This window comes from Meles meles, chromosome 10 (genome assembly GCF_922984935.1).
Source record: "Meles meles chromosome 10, mMelMel3.1 paternal haplotype, whole genome shotgun sequence".
Taxonomy (NCBI): Eukaryota; Metazoa; Chordata; class Mammalia; order Carnivora; family Mustelidae; genus Meles; species Meles meles.
In genome coordinates, this window is record NC_060075.1 from 31,432,617 (window position 1) to 31,450,483 (window position 17,867).

Genomic DNA, 17,867 nt, shown 5'->3' on the forward strand with positions numbered 1-17,867 from the left:
GTGAAGGGAGTTAAGACACTTATCCCTATATCTTACCAATGTTTGTATCTATGTCTTCAGCAGACTCACTTGTCCATGAACTTATGTCTATGCCCCATAAATATCCTCTTTTTAAGGCCTCACAATTTGAAAACTTTCTCTCTCCCCAAGAAAAGGGTCTTACTTATTGAGTTTAACAGGCTTCCCCTATCAGAAGTTCTCAATTAGAGCCTTGTAGTTTCTAGAAAGTAGCTTACCCCTGAAACTCTTTCCTAGTACAAGAGCTTCAATAAATGTAACCAAACTACAGAGAACTATGGCATAAAAACAAACAAACAAAAAAACATAACCTTTAAGTCTTAATCCTGAGATGTCAGTAAAGATTGAAGGAATTATGCCAATACGTGACAAAATATAAGCCAAATTCAGAAACTAAATTGGAGTTTGATTGTAAGTAAAGTTGCTTCATTTTACAAAATTCTAGGTTAATAAGGCTACATTTTTTAAAGACTGGTTTATAGATCTCTTTTATCAGAATTTTCTGGAATAGAGGTCTTTGGCACCACTCAAGTCCTACAAAATCAAATTTCAAAAGATGAAATAGAGGAATCTGGATTTAGGAAGATTCACAAATGATTGTTTAGGATGAGAAAGTTGGACAAAGTGGTAGATTCCCTTTTACGGGCCACTCTGACATAGACTTGATTTCAAACGAAGTAAGGGTTGGTAACTAAAAACAGGCCATGTAGAAGTTAGAGGGCCTTGTTTGTAGTGGAGGTAAAGTGAAAAAAAAAAAAATCATAAGAAACCTCTCTTCCTAAAGTGAGTGACTTATTTTTCCTAGAAGATTGCTACCATTTGAGAAATAATGGGTCAGTGCCTAAAATTGTGTAGTTCCTTCTGCAGCACTTTAACAATAGCTGGTAACTGAATCTTTTCTCAGACAGGAGCCTCTTGTAGCCCTTACTGGAGACCGTAATGGGTTAACCACTCACACGCACCATCTGACAGCACCTCCTCTCCCATATGTAGACCAAGAAAACGTGGGTATTTGGACGCAATGCTTTATATCAGTCTATTATAAGGTAATAATGAGTCATTAGCCTAGTCATGCTACAACTCTACTCAAATATAAAGAGGATAATTTTATTACAAATAGCATCTATTTGAAATAAAGATAAGCATTCTTTTTTTTTTTCATAATAATACCTGCTCTGAAACGTACCACAAATTTCCTGAATAGTACTAATAGTCTCTATTTCATCTGCAGACACTTGTTCCAGTCTCTTCTTTGTCTCTCACTAAAGCCATGGCTCCAGGTATAACTGCTAGTATAAAGTTCTGACCCTAAGAAAGAGTCAATGTAAATTTACTAAAAGCTTAATGCCAACTCTTTCCCATTCCTATTCATCTATAATCATTAAGTTCATTTATTTCTTCAGCAGATTCTTTTTTTTTTTCTTGATTGCCAAAACCTTTTTTAAAAACGTGTGTCAGGTTAGATTATCCTTTGCTCAGAATCCTTCAGTGGCATCCAATCTCAATATAAAACATGATCTTAACACTGATATATAAGGTCCTACATGACCTGAGCCCTGCTATGGCTCTGGCATTATGCCCTACTACTTGTTCTACTTTAGCCATCCACTATTCCTCAAATATTCCAGCCACACCTCTCCAAAAAGACTTAATATCTGCAGTTTCTCCTGCCTGAGACACTCTTTCCTCAGAGCTACATGGCTCAAGCTTTTACTTTTTGTTTTTGTTTTCTTAAATATCACTTTCTTAGGGAGAAAACAGTATTTCCTTTTCCTCTTCTTAGCACTTAGTGATATCATATTGATGATAGATAGATACATACATATATACATAGAACTTTTATATTTTATCTCTCCTCTTCTAGAATATAAATCCCATTAGGACAGGAAAATTGGCCTTTTGTCAGTTTTTTTTTTTCCCCCTCTTATCTCAAGCACTCAAAGCAATGTCAGACACATGGTGGAAATTCAAGAATTATTTGGTAAATAAGTGAATGTTATAGACTATACCACTAAATGACCTGAGAAAAATCATTAAGGTATAAGGAGAAACCTATAATCTTCAGTGATTTTACAATATATAGAAACATTTTCACTCTGTGACAAAATTCCACTGAATTTTTATTTTAAGAGACATCTAATTGAAAGGAACAATCTGGTTATCTAGTTGGTTTTTGTTTGTTTGTTTAGTTTTAGTGGTAAGTTACAATTATTATAAAAACAACCAGTTCTATCATGTCAAAAATGAATAAAATTTTCTTTGAATCAAAATATACGGCCACCTGGTAGAAATTATATGCGATAGATTTTCTATAAAGTGAAAAGATGTGAGACGAACAGATTATCTTTAAGATATGATCTTTGGCATAAATTGTTGGCTTGCTGAGTTCTTAGATATCATCAGGTAAGTATAAGTGATTTTGTCATATCATTGCTAAACAACTATATATGAAAACACCACAAATTTCCCAATCAAAACGGTTTTAAAATTCAGTAAGCTAATTTGATAACAACATGGTATTATAATAGAAAATGATACTTATAATGATAATTGTCCACCCTTAAATTTACTCATTTAGATTAAGATTTTGTAAACATATATATACAGACATACTTCACTACTCATGTTGCAAAATTTTATTTTATTTATTTTTTTATTTTATTTAACAGACAGAGATCACAAGTAGGCAGAGAGGCAGGCAGAGAGAGAGGAGGAAGCAGGCTCCCTGCTGAGCAGAGAGCCCGATGTAGGGCTCAATCCCAGGACCCTGGGATCATGACCTGAGCTGAAGGCAGAGGCTTTAACCCACTGAGCCACCCAGGCACCCCTATTTTTTTTTTTTAAGATTTTATTTATTTATTTCACAGACAGAGATCACAAGTCAACAGAGAGGCAGGCAGAGAGAGAGGGGGAAGCAGGCTCCCTGCTGAAGAGAGAGCCCAATGCGGGATTCAATCCCAGGACTCTGGGATCATGACCTGAGCCAAAGGCAGAGGCTTTAAACCACTGAGCCACAGAGGCACCCCATGGATTTTCTTTTCTTTTAAATGGTAGAATCATTAAGAATGATAAGAGTTTGAAATAGCAGTAAGAAAATAAATGCACCTGGGGTGCCTGCCTCTCTGCTTACTTGTGATCTCACTCTGTCAAATAAATAAATTAAAAAAAAGAAAAGAAATGCACCAAATGGGTACATATATATACCACCATGATCACATAAATTAGATCATTTTCAAAGAGATAATTTGAGTTTTTTATTTCTCCTGTTTTTTTGTTTGTTTGTTTGTTTGTTTGTTTGTTTGTTTTAAATCACTGAAACAGCATTTTCCAAGATTCCATTAACTGGAATCACTGAAGGTACAGTGAATGGCAGGGCTTTAGTTCACTTAAATATTACATGCAGATTTTACCAACAGTTTTACTATTGACCTCCAAAGACAAGGAATGATTCATCATCTTTCTTCCCCACCTAAAACACTATTTCTACTCCTTGACTTATTTTCTTGTTGACTCTTTCCCCATAAATCTGACTAGCAACAAGATTTATTTGACATTCCCTAGTAGATCATTATTTTGTACACTAATAAACCCTTGTACTGTCAAACAGTGGTGGTGATTATTTTATGCAGTAATCAACTTGGTTTTAGTATGTTCTGAATATACAAAACAGATGGGAGAAAATTAAATGTTACTATTTGTAAAACTTCCATTAAGGAGAAAAATCAACTAAAACAACACAGGGAAATAAACTGCTACTCAATACATATGGTTACCTATTAGAAGCTGCGTCATATTACTATATTTATGTAAAAATAATCAAAGGAATAATGTTAATTATAAATGGCCACTAACAGAAAATATACAAATGCTAATATTTCCATATATTCCTAAAAATGGAAGATACATAAAAATAGATTAATATACTTAGCACGGTTTACCATTTTACTAGAATACCTTGAAAGTAGCCTTTTCACTTTGTTTAAATATAACACTGCAGAGTGAGTTAAGTGCCCTAGATGCCCCATTTTTACCTACTCTTTCAACTCTATAATTAAACAAGTGCTACACATAATTAAATTTCTCTACCACTAGAATCAGTCATTAAGTTACCAATAAAAAGATGATACAGATTCTCAAGTTGTACCTTAATAATGTCAAGAATCACTTTTGAACATTCTATGAGGAGAAAGGCACTAAAATAAAGGCCGTAGAATTTTTACTTGATATTCATCTTTTTAGTGCCTTTGATTATCTATTGACTAAATAAGTTTTCTTATTTGTTATATGAGAAAAACATAGGTATCTTCAAATTCTGTTGGAATTAGATGTGATTTTTTTTTAAATGGAAAAACTGCAACAAATGCTCCACATTTACTAGTTTTCCCCTTTCAGATGTGTTTATTAAGTAACATTTTTGGTGCATAGACTAGGAACTGAGAGATTGCTTCACTTCATTATAACTTTTTTTTTTCTTTTTTAACAGGAATGTGGTATTTTCTTATGGTCATAGCCCTGGAAAACTAATATATCCTTGTTTATAGACGAACAAGTAAGAGGATATACTTGTTCAGAAAATGTCTTATTTGGCCTTTCAATCCATATCTGAAATTTCAAAGACAGTATTTTTTTTTTTTTTTTTACTATACTGTATTGCTACCCTTCTTCATCTCTTTCTTTCCTAAGGAAAGAACTATTACAACTTTATACTTATTTGTGCAAGTCTTTAATGAAAATGGCATAATATGGAATATTCAATTTCAGCTAAACCTGTATTGCCTTCCTCTCCCTCTATCCCAGGCAAAGGAGCTAAGTCATATGTAGTGAGACAATCACTGAGACATTAATTTATAATTTTTCCCAATGCTGTCGATGTATGTAACAAATAAGATGTGATCTTTACTCTGCTTTCCTCAATGGCCTATTAGTGTCCTTAAAAAAATTAATATCATTACAAAAGGCACAGCTAGGCTATGATTTGTATTAGCAGAAGGAAGTGTGTCTAGATAGTGTCCAATAGGCACTGGGAAGAGGATGACGTTCTTGTGGGCCACGGTACCTAACAGGTTCCTGGGGATGACTGTGTGGTATTGCCTGCTGCTTGGCTATGCTCAGCATGCCCTAGCAGTCATCCCTGAAAAGAGTACTGGATTTAAACCAGGGGAAAAGCCATCTTCAAAGTAGCCTGGATCAATGAGCATATCACTTGGGATCTGTATGACAGACTAAAGGAAAGTTTCTCCTCCAGGGTTGTAAGTAAGATTCTAAGGAAGAGAGTTTTCCCACTTCATCCAATTTTACAAGTGAAAATGGATTTCATCCCAGCCTGGAGAATAGGTGCCTTGAGCAGCTTAAACAGGGTTTCAATAAATAAACAGATATGGTGTTTATTTTTTGCACTATGGCATATTTATTACATGATTAAGTTGTAATTCCTTTGATGTGTAATAGTCTTGTGACTCATTCAAATGGCATTGCATAGTAACATTGTGGAGAAAAAAGTGGAGGTCAGTGGAGTAAAATGTAATTTCTTTAGATTACGTTTCCCTTTGTCCTCTGCAGAAAGTGAGATTGATAGATGTTTCTGTCCCAGTTGCAACCAGAGCAATGAGTCATGTGCCATGAGTCACAACAGAGAAGAACACAAACAAGGTACAACTTCTGATCAGATTATAAACAGAAGTGATCTAAAAGAGAATACTTGTTTTCTGCTTTTATTGCAGAAGACAGAATATGGATTCATCAAAATGTGTGTATGTCAGGGGTAGTAAATATCAGAAAGGCCAATATTTACTTGGGAGATGTATAGATGTGTCTTATTATTATTAAAATATTTTCAACCAGTATACCTTATTGCCTGGCCCATGACAGATAATGATTTATTCTACATATTTATGCTGAGACTCTCAAAAAAGAAACAAAAAGTTTTTAGGCTTTCAAAAGGTAATAAAATCAAATAATAGCCTTGGGTATCAAAAGTAGTCCAGTTGAGCTTTTCAGAACAAGCTTAAAATATCTATTTTTTTTTCTATTTCAGCACTTTGGAGAATGTATACTTGTCAATTAAAACATTAAGACTGAATACTTGAATATACAATGTAGTTCATTGTGCTATTCCATTAGCCTGCCACTTACTGAATTAGAGCCACGTGACATTTGGCTAATTAAGAAAAAAAGAATAAATTAAAATGTTTGCTGTGAATAGATGTAATTTAATGATACCATTCAAATTCATTTTGGCACTTCTTCAAATCTCCTCAATTTTTACTTTTATAATATCAAAACTGTATTATTATTTAAACCTGGAGAAGTCTGTATTGATCAGTTAGTCAAGCTCCCTCACTTTATAGTTGCAGAAACTGAAACACAGTAATAAATAATGAGGTTATTTTCTATCAACATTATGATTTTCCTTTGGTAAAAATACCATATTTCACCTATTTTTAATTAAGAAGAATATTGAACATTATTGGAAAGAGTTTGAATTGTATATGCAAGTTAGGTATCGTAAATTAGATGGAGGTCTAATCAAACCTAGCAAAGGATCTAATATCTTACATTATATTTGCACTTAATTTTTTAACAGAGCCACATTCAACAAAACTCTTTTTGTAGTGATAGAAGCGGAGGAAAGGTGAATAGATTGTACAAGAGAAGCTGCAGGCCCTCCACACACACTTTACAAAAACATAATAGATGCATAGATTCTTAGATAGATGTCTATGACAATGCTAATTATTAATTTCTTATAACCACAATCAGTTTGAAATCTTAGTTTTTGAACCTCTTGTTCCACCTTTTCTCTAGTGAATTTTCTCCTCTGTATTTTCTTACAGTTTTTAATATCTGAGAGATTTCCTACTATTTAAATTTGAACAGAGCTTTATAATCAAGATAAAAGTTCTCAGTTCAGCTTTTTTTTTATATTCATGAACACCTGCATTCTCTCATCTTTTAAGTTTTCTTATCATCTTTACCATTTGTTATTAATAAGGTAAGCTGCTTGCCATCTCCCAAGGAAGTCATTCTCTCTCCTGCTTCTTTGTTTAGCTGTTCTCTGCCCTATCTCTGGAATTATTTTCCACCAAAAGTCACTTCTTCCATCATGATTTTCTCAATGCCTTCTGATATAAGCATCTGCTGCTCCATCAGGTATTTCTTGCCTCTTTGCTCTGAATATCACCCATAAGACCTTGTCTGGTACAAAGGTACATAAAATATATTGATTACAATATATCAGCATTTGATTGCTATCACAAATTGAGAAACCAAATGTTGTCCTTACTATACATTATTTTTTGATTATGTCTTTTCTCTGCTGAAGTTACAATAAGAAGAGCAAACTAAATATAAATTAAGCACACCAAATAAATATGTATTTAAAAGTAGAAGATATTAAGAGAAAATTTATAAGGTTTTCCTACATGCACTGCTCTATGAAACATATGCAGTTAAAGAATACATTTAAAGGGTACAATTGTTGCAGATCTATATTATGCCAAAAATATCTCCTCTTTAGAACCAAATATTCATTTCCCAGTTGCCAGAAGTGTGACTGTTGATAGTTCATAGGATACTCCCTCTTAGGTATTAATCTCTGCCAAGGAGAGCTGCCTTACCCAAGTTTATACCCCATCACTATGTGCAGATCTGTCAATGACTGGGCCATATTGGAAATGTGAGGACACAGGACCCCTTACTGCAATTCTTGACAATTCTTAGTGCTCAAGCCTGCTATATGGCTCCCCTGTGGCATCAACTGAGGCCTTTGTTGTGACTATATCCCAGTTTTACTGATTCTTACACCACCTTGTAGGTAATGTCCCCAAGAACACTCCTCAGTAAATTCCCTGCACTCAAATCATCATGTCAGAAACGGTCTCCCAGGAAACCAGACTTCACCAAACCAAAGTATTTTATGAGAGAATCTGTCAGTTTTGAAAACCTGCTGAACCCAGAAAGCCAACCAACACTTCCTCAAGATTATTCAGGAAGGGCCTTTTGAGATTGTAGTCCCATTTTCTTCTCCCCAGCTCCTCCTATACCATTCTCCAATTAGCAAAGTTAGGGAAAACGGTAGGAATTCCAGATGGAAAAAGAAAGAAAGAGAAAGCGAAAGCGGAAACAAAAAACAAGAAAGCAAGCAAGAAAGGAAAGATAGGTGGAGGGAGGAAGAAAAAAAGAGGAAGAAAGAAAGGGAGGGAGGGAGGAGAAGGAGAAAGGAAGGGATGGAAGAAGGGAGAAAGGAAGGAAGGGAAGGAGGGAGGGAGGGACAAAGGGAGGAAGGAAGGAAGGGTGAAGGAGGGAGGGAAGGAGGGAAGGAAAGAAAGAGAAAAGAAAAAGAAAGTTTATTTCCTTCCCAATTGCAAGAAATAGGCTACTGTTCTCCAGAACAATGAACATGAATTTGTAAATGTGTGATACTACACTAAAGCAGTCATATTAATTACAAACAGGGACTATTTTAGGGGACAGTGTGACCAGCCAACTTTTCACCATCTGACCAGTGAAGTCATGGATTCTCTGGTATCCAGCCCAGGCAGATGTAATAAAAAAATTCTCAGAGAAAGCAAAACAATCAAATTGTCTTCTGTTGCATTCAGCATCCAACATGTTCAATCTTGTGGACTGCCTATGGAAATAAGGCAAAAAAAAAAAAATGGTGACATTGTCTTTGCATATTAGTCTCTTTGTTGAGACCTGATTCTTGAGCATTTTATTTTCTTGCCTAATTACTCCATGTGGCAAGTAGAAATGTTTTCCAAAGTTCATGATCAGTGATGGAAGGCCTACCAATTTTGTACCTAAACAGAAAAAGAGAATAGAGAATGGACTTCAAAAGACAAACTTTGGAGGTAAGAACAGGTATTTATGACAGTGCTATGGGAAATATTCACAGATTTGAAGTGAATTTTTTTTTGCGTGAAAAACTCTTCTGGGGACGCCTTGGTGGCTCAGTCAGTTAAGGATCTGCCTTGGACTCAGGTCATGATCCTGCGGTCCTGGGACCAAGTCCCACATCAGACTCCCTGCTTAGCGGGGTATCTGCTTCTACCTCTCCCTCTACCTGCTGCTCCCCCTGTTTGTGTTCTCTTGCTCTCTCGCTGGCAAATAAATAAATAAAATCTTTAAAAAATTCTTCTGAAAAAGTTGTTTCATTCCTCCTACATACTGTCATATCCTTCATGTCTGAAGAACTGTGACCTTTCTCAGTATTTTGCATGACATATTTCTAATTTTTTTTTAATTTTTATTTATTTATTTGACAGCGAGAGACAGAGAGATCACAAGTAAGCAGAGAGGCAGGCAGAGAGAGAGAGAGAGGGAAGCAGGCTCCCTGCTGAGCAGAGAGCCCGATGCGGGACTCGATCCCAGGACCCTGAGATCATGACCTGAGCCGAAGGCAGCGGCTTAACCGACTGAGCCACCCAGGCGCCCTGCATGACATATTTCTAAAACTTACAGAAAAAGAATAAATATTTACTGAGAACCCACAAGGCAAGTCCTATTGAGGTGCTCTTAAGTTCTTCTGAAGCATAGGGACAAGAATTGGCATCATACTTGCTACCTTTAATTGAATGATAGAGAAGACTCTGAAATGAACAGTAAATACAATTAATGACTGATACTTAAGAGAAAATTCTTCTCACGTTTTTAAACACAAGTGTGTGTTTATGTATGTGTGTGTGTGTGTGTATATATATATATAAACTTTTTGTATGGGTTTAGGATAATAAAGCCTGATGTAAATCAATAAATTATTAAAGATTCATCAAACACATTTTAGGCTGTGAAATATATTTTCTCTATTCTTCAATTTTCTCCTACTGGAAAGGCAATTACTAGTTGTGGGCATAAACATTGAGGAAAGGAGTCATAATTACCTTTGTGTTAATACAAGTCCTACCCTGATACTTAAGTAAAATAGGAGATTTGACAACAGCTTATTTTAAAACAAATTTATGAAAGATCCACAACTAATATCATCCTCAATGGGGAAAAACTGAGAGCTTTTCCTGTACAGTCAGGAACAAAACGGGGATGTTCACTCTCACCACTGTTATTTAACTTAGTACTAGAAGTCCCAGTCTCAGCAATCAAACAACAAGAAAGAAATAAAAGATATCCAAATTGTCAAGGAAGAAGTAAAACTTTTATTATTTGCAAATGGCATGATATTCAATATAGAAAACCCAAAAGACTCCATCAAAAACTGCTAGAACTAATAACAAATTCAGTAAAGTCTCAGGATACAAAATCAATGTCCAGAAATTTGTTCCATTTCTATACACCAATGATGAAGCAGTGGAAAGAGAAATTAAGGAATTGATCTCATTTACAATCCTACCAAAAAGCGTAAGATACCTAGGATTGACCATAATCATATAGGTGAAAGATGTGTACTCTGGAAACTATAAAGTACTAATGAAAGAAATCAAAGATGAGACAAGGAAATGTAAAAACAAAGGTGCCTGGGTGGTTCAGTTGGTTGAGCCTCTGACTTTGCTTCAGGTCATGATCTCAGGTTCCTGGAATTGAGCCCTGTGTCAGGCTCTATGCTCAGCGGGGAGTCTGCTTCTCTCTCTCTTGCTCTCAGTCTGCCCCTCCCCCTGCTCCCGCTTCCATGCTCTCTCTTCTCTATCAAATAAATAAAATCTTAAAAAGAAAAAGAAATGGAAAGACATTCCATACTCACAGATCAGAAGAACAAATATTGTTAAAAAGTCTACACTACCCAAAGCAATCTACACATTTAATGCAGTCTCTATCAAAATACAATAGCATTTTTCACAGAGGTAGAACAAATAAACCTAAAATTTGTGTGGAAACCCAAAAGACTCCAAATAGCCAAAACAACCTTGAAAAAGAAAAGCAAAGCTGGAGGCATCACAACTCCAAACAAAGCTATTGCAAAGGTATAGAGGTCAAAATAGTATGGCACTGGTAGAAAAACAGACACATAGATCAATGGAACAAAACAGAAAACTCAGAAATAAACCCACAACTAAATGTCAAGTAATCTTTGACAAAACAGGAAAGAATATCAATGGCAAAAAGATAGTCTCTTCAACAAATGGTATTGGAAAAGCTGGACAGCAACATGCAAAAGAATGAAACTGCCACATTCTTATGCAATACACAAAAATAAATTCAAAATGGATTAAAGATGCAAATGTGAGACTTGAAAACAAAAAAATCCTAGAGGAGAACACAGAGAGTAACCTCTCTGATACTGGTCATAGCAACTTCTTTCTAAATATGCCACCAGAGGCAAGGGAAACAAAAGCAAAAATACCTATGGGGACTTCATCAAAATAAAAAGCTTCTGCACAGCAAAGGAAATAATCAGAAAACCTAAAAGCAACAAAACCTAAAAGCAAAACCTACAAAATGGAAGAAGATATTTGTAAATAACACATCTCATAAAGGGTTGGTATTCAAAATATATAAAGAATTTATCAAACTCAACACCCAGAAAACAAATAGTCCACTTAAAAAATGGTCAGAAGACATGAATAGACATTTTTCCAAAGAAGGCTAACAGACACATCCAGAAGGCCAACAGACACATGAAAAGATGTTCAACATCACTCATCAGCAGGGAAATGCAAATCAAAACTACAATGAGTTATCACCTCATTCCGGTCAAAATGGCTAATATCAACACCACCACAGCTGCTGGCGAGAATGTGGATGAGCACTGTTGGTGAGAATGCAAACTGGTGCATCCACTCTGGAAAACAGGATGGAGGTGCCTCAAAAACTTAAAAACAGAGCTACCCTAAGACCCAGCAATTGCAGTACTAGGCATTTACCCAAAGAATAAAAAATTACTATTTCAAATGGATACATGTACCCTGATGTTTATAATGGAATTTTATACACGTGTGTGCACACACACACACACTAATTACACCATCCTAAAAGAGAATGAAATCTTGTCATTTGCAAGGACATGGATGGGGTTAGAGAGGATTATGCTAAGAGAAATAAGTCAGTTAGAAAAAGACAAATACCATATTATTTCACTAACATGTGGAATTTATGAAACAAAACAAATGAACAAAGGGGGAAAAAGAATGAGGCAAACCATAAGAGACTCTTAACTATAAGGAACAAATTGATGGTTACCAAGAGGGGAGGTGCGTGGGTCAGTGAGTCTGAATTAAATAGGGTGACGTGGCGGAGGGCACTTGCTGTGATGAGCACTGGGTGTTGTATGGATGTGTTGAATCACTATCTTGAATACCTAAACTAGTATTACACTGTATGTTAAGTGGAATTTAAATAAAATTTAAATAAAAACTTATAAAATAAAACAATTAGTTTTATCAACAATTAGTTGATTAGTCTCAAAAATCCCCATTATCTATGTGCTTCATGGGGAAAATGTTTTTATTTTCTGTGAAAAAAAACCCTGCTTCACTTAACAACTTTACTCTTCATTGTTGGCACAAGGAAAAAAAATCATAGAGACAACAAAGCAAAGAGAAGGAAAAGGCTTATTTGTAATTTGCACTCTCAGAACCAACCCTTCTTCTCCACTTGCTCTGATTTCTGTATCTAATAACATGAATTCTTGGCAGAAAAGACAACCCCAAATGGATTACATATACATGTATGTGTGTATATATATACACATATATATACACACACACACATATTATATAATATACATATTATATAATACATAATTATATATGTATTACACATATTTTATATATATATTATTACATCTATATTTACAATGCATAGTAGTTAAAATTGCTAAATAACAATCAACTATTCCACACAAATCTGTTTTTAATCCATTATTTTGGCTTTATCAGAGGAAGGTTATAAAGTTAAGGAAGATTAATGTTGCAGGTGTTTAATCAACAGCACAGTCCCTCTTGTAATGTGTGCTTTGGCTCTTCTCATCATATATCTTCATGAAAGGTGGTGTTAGTTGGAAACTTTCTGTTGATGGTCTCAGATCATTACTGAAGATGAGGGTATAACCTAAGTGTTTTCTCAGGACAGTTCTCAGCTCTGGTTTACCCTTCTCCTTCCACCTCATCAGTTCTACCCAGTCTGAATTTCTTGACCTTTTGAGGCAAGACGCCAATTCCATGTGTTTATTCAGGTATTTGTGAGATTATGAGTAAAATCCATTTTAAGGATGAATTTATCTATTAAGGAATTAGCTTTCAGTTGCTGATGATTATTACTAGTGCAAAGTGTTCAACTATGACTGTGTTCTGAATGTGTGTGTTTTCAGATGTTGAAAGATAGGAAATGGAATATTTTTTTTTAAAAAAGCAATATGATTTACATTAATTAATCTGACATATGGTCTCAGGATCTAGCCAAAGCCAGGGTTTCATCGAAAAGTACAACTTCCCCCTAATGCCAAGGAAGGAAATGAGAAAAATCTGTCATTGAGTATCTTACCAGCCTAAAAAAAAAAAAAAAAAAAAAAAAAAGTGTTACTGTATCTTAGTAAGAAATATGCTCCATGTTTTATAACTTTATAGATTCTTAAAATATAATCATGCTACTTACATATAAGATAGGAATTTTTTCTTAAAAATGTTTTCAATATCAAAAAATCTACCCACTCAATTTTAACAACTACACCAGGGATAACCTACTCTCATGACTCCTGAGGTAATTGTAAAGCATGCCCATGTGCTCTCTCACAAACACACCTACACACACACACACACACTCACACCGGTCCTTTAGTCTCTTTTACAAAATTAAAGTTTAAAAACTATACTTAGTGCATTACTACAGAGGAAAGACAAAATCAAATTTTCTAAGTACAAGGATCTAAAAACAATAGTACCACACTTGTATTGCAACCAAAGAAGAACCAATAGTCAGATGGAAAATCACCAGGGTTGGTATTAGGGTTACGTAACAGCAGTCGTGCTGGCACATGAAGAGGTTCACTCCCAAAATTTAAACTTCAGTATTCTAACAGAATAAATGAAGTCCTCAAAATATTAAATAAAATCATAAAAATTAGATGATTAGAGGTTACATGTTACTTTCTATAGTTTTGAAAATATGTTTGGCTGTTAAAAAAGGAAACAAAGTCAAACAGGATAATTCAGAAGCAGTTCTTGCAATGATATAGTATAATATCTAATTATTTTATAATTACAACATATATAAAACATATTTTATAAATATAACATAATATTTTATGTTGTAATATTGTATGCTTAAATATAAAATTATGCTATTTAAAATTTGTTTTTCTTTCTTTATGGAGTTTGAACTACAAAATGTCACGCCAATGAAATTCTTACCCAAAATATTGAATATGTAATGATATATACAGATAAAAAGTAAATTTTAGGAATCCAGACTATTCACCAACTCTGGGATATTCTTAATTTAATTACATAGCAGTTATGCTAGCAATCAAATATGTATTCTTTTTTTTTCCGATTTTATTTATTTTTTTCAGCGTAACAGTATTCATTGTTTTTGCACAACACCCAGTGCTCCCTGCAAAACGTGCCCTCCCTATTACCCACCACCTGTTCCCCCAACCTCCCACCCCTGACCCTTCAAAACCCTCAGGTTGTTTTTCAGAGTCCATAGTCTCTTATGGTTCACCTCCCCTCCCTAATGTCCATAGCCCCCTCCCCCTCTCCCAATCCCACCTACCCCCAGCAACCCCCAGTTTGTTTTGTGGGATTAAGAGTCATTTATGGTTTGTCTCCCTCCCAATCCCATCTTGTTTCATTTATTCTTCTCCTATCCCCCTAACCCCCCATGTTGCTTCTCCATGTCCTCATATCAGGGAGATCATATGATAGTTGTCTTTCTCCGATTGACTTATTTCACTAAGCATGATACGCTCTAGTTCCATCCATGTCGTCACAAATGGCAAGATTTCATTTCTTTTGATGGCTGCATAGTATTCCATTGTGTATATATACCACATCTTCTTTATCCATTCATCTGTTGATGGACATAAGGTTCATTAATATATTTATACACCTGCATCTATGTCTATCCAAATACATGAAGGTAGGGTGCCATAGTATCATTGATTCTTCTATTTCACTCTCCCTAAATACTTAAGTAAGTTAGTTAAGGCATTTCATATTTTCACGTCAGTTGCAAAATGGAAGGTTGGGACAAAATATGCTTTAATGTCCTTTTAAGTTAGAATTTTAATGATGTGAAATGATAGAACACAATGTTAAATGTCTACTTATTTAACTTTGATGTTGGAACAAGAGAATTATACTCGTCAGCCAATAATATCAAAGTCAAGTTTACCTTGCCTATATTGTGTGTAGCTTCCAGATGACCTGATAAGACAGAATCCTTCACTTGCCAAATAAATGTGATATAGCATTTCAGATGCACATTGTTAGTCATCACTCCTTTAACTTTTTTTTTTAATTTACAGATTTATTTTCAAACTCCACAATTTCATTTTTTTTCCTTAGCAAGTGGGCAAAGTTAAAATGAAAATTTTTACAAAAGTCATTTTAAATCTGGCATTCCTCCAAAGTTAGAGAAAAGCAATCTTTTTCCATTGGAAGAAAAACTTTCCATTCCAACAAAATAAAAATCTTCCATAGATTAAGATTTTCTCACCAGTCAAAGTTTAGCATTGGCAGAAGGAGGGAGGATCTTTTGTTAGATTACTCTTAAATTTAAAAAAAAAATGTAATTGCTATGAATACAAGTACCATAGGCCTGTCTGACAAGCAGAGTGGCAGTATGAATTCTAAAATATGTCACATTTATATTTGAGTCTAATTTAATTTTTCCTCTACCAGCAGGGTATCCTGAAACAGATGCTTTTAAGAATGTCTACAAATCTGCTCTGTTTATCTCACATTGCTTTGCTTTCTTTTTTTCTTTTCTTATTGATTCTCTCAACCTAGCAGGAGTCTTATGATTCCTGACTGGTTCAGTAACTCCATGACTCATCACATAAATTACTCTGTAAAGTTTTGTGTGCAGTCAATCTATACCCTATCTAGATGTTTCACATATTAGGGCTGAAATGTGAACACCATTACAGAAATAAATTTAGGAACCTAAACCAAAGTTAAAACTTTTTAAAACATAACTATATTTTAAGAAATGAGCTTAGATGCAGTAAGATAGTTAATTTAATATTTCCAGGTGCATTGCTTATTGAAAAATGGGAGGTTTAAGTCAAATGTTAATTTAAGTCCTCTGAGTCAGAAATTTCAATCAATGGATCATTTCATTTAAATGCCAGAATTAGGGAAATATCCATTTAAAAACAAATTCATAATTATTAGTTTATTTTCTAAAATGTTATTTTTCTAGTATCATTTTTATTATCTATTTCTCTTTATATTTACAAATATTTTAATATGTGCATATTTTAGAAGACAAGATAACCAGGTAGTATCAACCATAGATCATTCTTCTAAAAGAAGAAGCCACACAAAAGGATTAATGCACATTAAACATTTGGTCTTTACAAGGGACAATGGGCAAATATCGTACTGTACAGTTAATTTCTGAAAACTTAGGGGAAGTTTTTATTCTTTACTAGCAAACCAGAGGAAAATTATGTTAATACTAATTATAAGAATAGTTATTCTCACTTCCAGTAAAAATCCTAAGGACCTAAAATAATGGAACTTCATATAGGATCCAATTATATAGATACATACATACATAATACATATTTTAAAGCCCAAACCAAACCAGCATGTAAGTTTAACCACTTGAGCCCAGTCTTAATTTTACCTAGTTATAATTCTCTCTTAAAATCCAATTTGAAATGCAATCTAAACCAGAAACATACTGGCAAACTTGCATTAGTGACTCTGAGATAGTTGTTTCATTTTTATTTTTTTTATTTTTTTTTCCATTTTATTTATTTTTTCAGCGTAACAGTATTCATTCTTTTTGCACAACACCCATTGCTCCATGCAAAACGTGCCCTCCCCATTACCCACCACCTGTTCCCCCAACCTCCCACCCCTGACCCTTCAAAACCCTCAGGTTGTTTTTCAGAGTCCATAGTCTCTTATGGTTCGCCTCCCCTCCCCAATGTCCATAGCCCGCTCCCCCTCTCCCAATCCCACCTCCCCCCAGCAACCCCCAGTTTGTTTTGTGAGATTAAGAGTCATTTATGGTTTGTCTCCCTCCCAATCCCATCTTGTTTCATTTATTCTTCTCCTATCCCCCTACCCCCCCATGTTGCTTCTCCATGTCCTCATATCAGGGAGATCATATGATAGTTGTCTTTCTCCGATTGACTTATTTCACTAAGCATGATACGCTCTAGTTCCATCCACGTCGTCGCAAATGGCAAGATTTCATTTCTTTTGATGGCTGCATAGTATTCCATTGTGTATATATACCACATCTTCTTTATCCATTCATCTGTTGATGGACATCTAGGTTCTTTCCATAGTCTGGCTATTGTAGACATTGCTGCTATAAACATTCGGGTACACGTGCCCCTTCGGATCACTATGTTTGTATCTTTAGGGTAAATACCCAGTAGTGCAATTGCTGGGTCATAGGGTAGTTCTATTTTCAACATTTTGAGGAACCTCCATGCTGTTTTCCAGAGTGGTTGGACCAGCTTGCATTCCCACCAACAGTGGAGGAGGGTTCCCCTTTCTCCACATCCTCTCCAGCATCTGTCATTTCCTGACTTGTTAATTTTAGCCATTCTGACTGGTGTGAGGTGATATCTCATTGTGGTTTTGATTTGTATTTCCCTGATGCCGAGTGACGTGGAGCACTTTTTCATGTGTCTGTTGGCCATCTGGATGTCTTCTTTGCAGAAATGTCTGTTCATGTCCTCTGCCCATTTCTTGATTGGATTGTTTGTTCTTTGG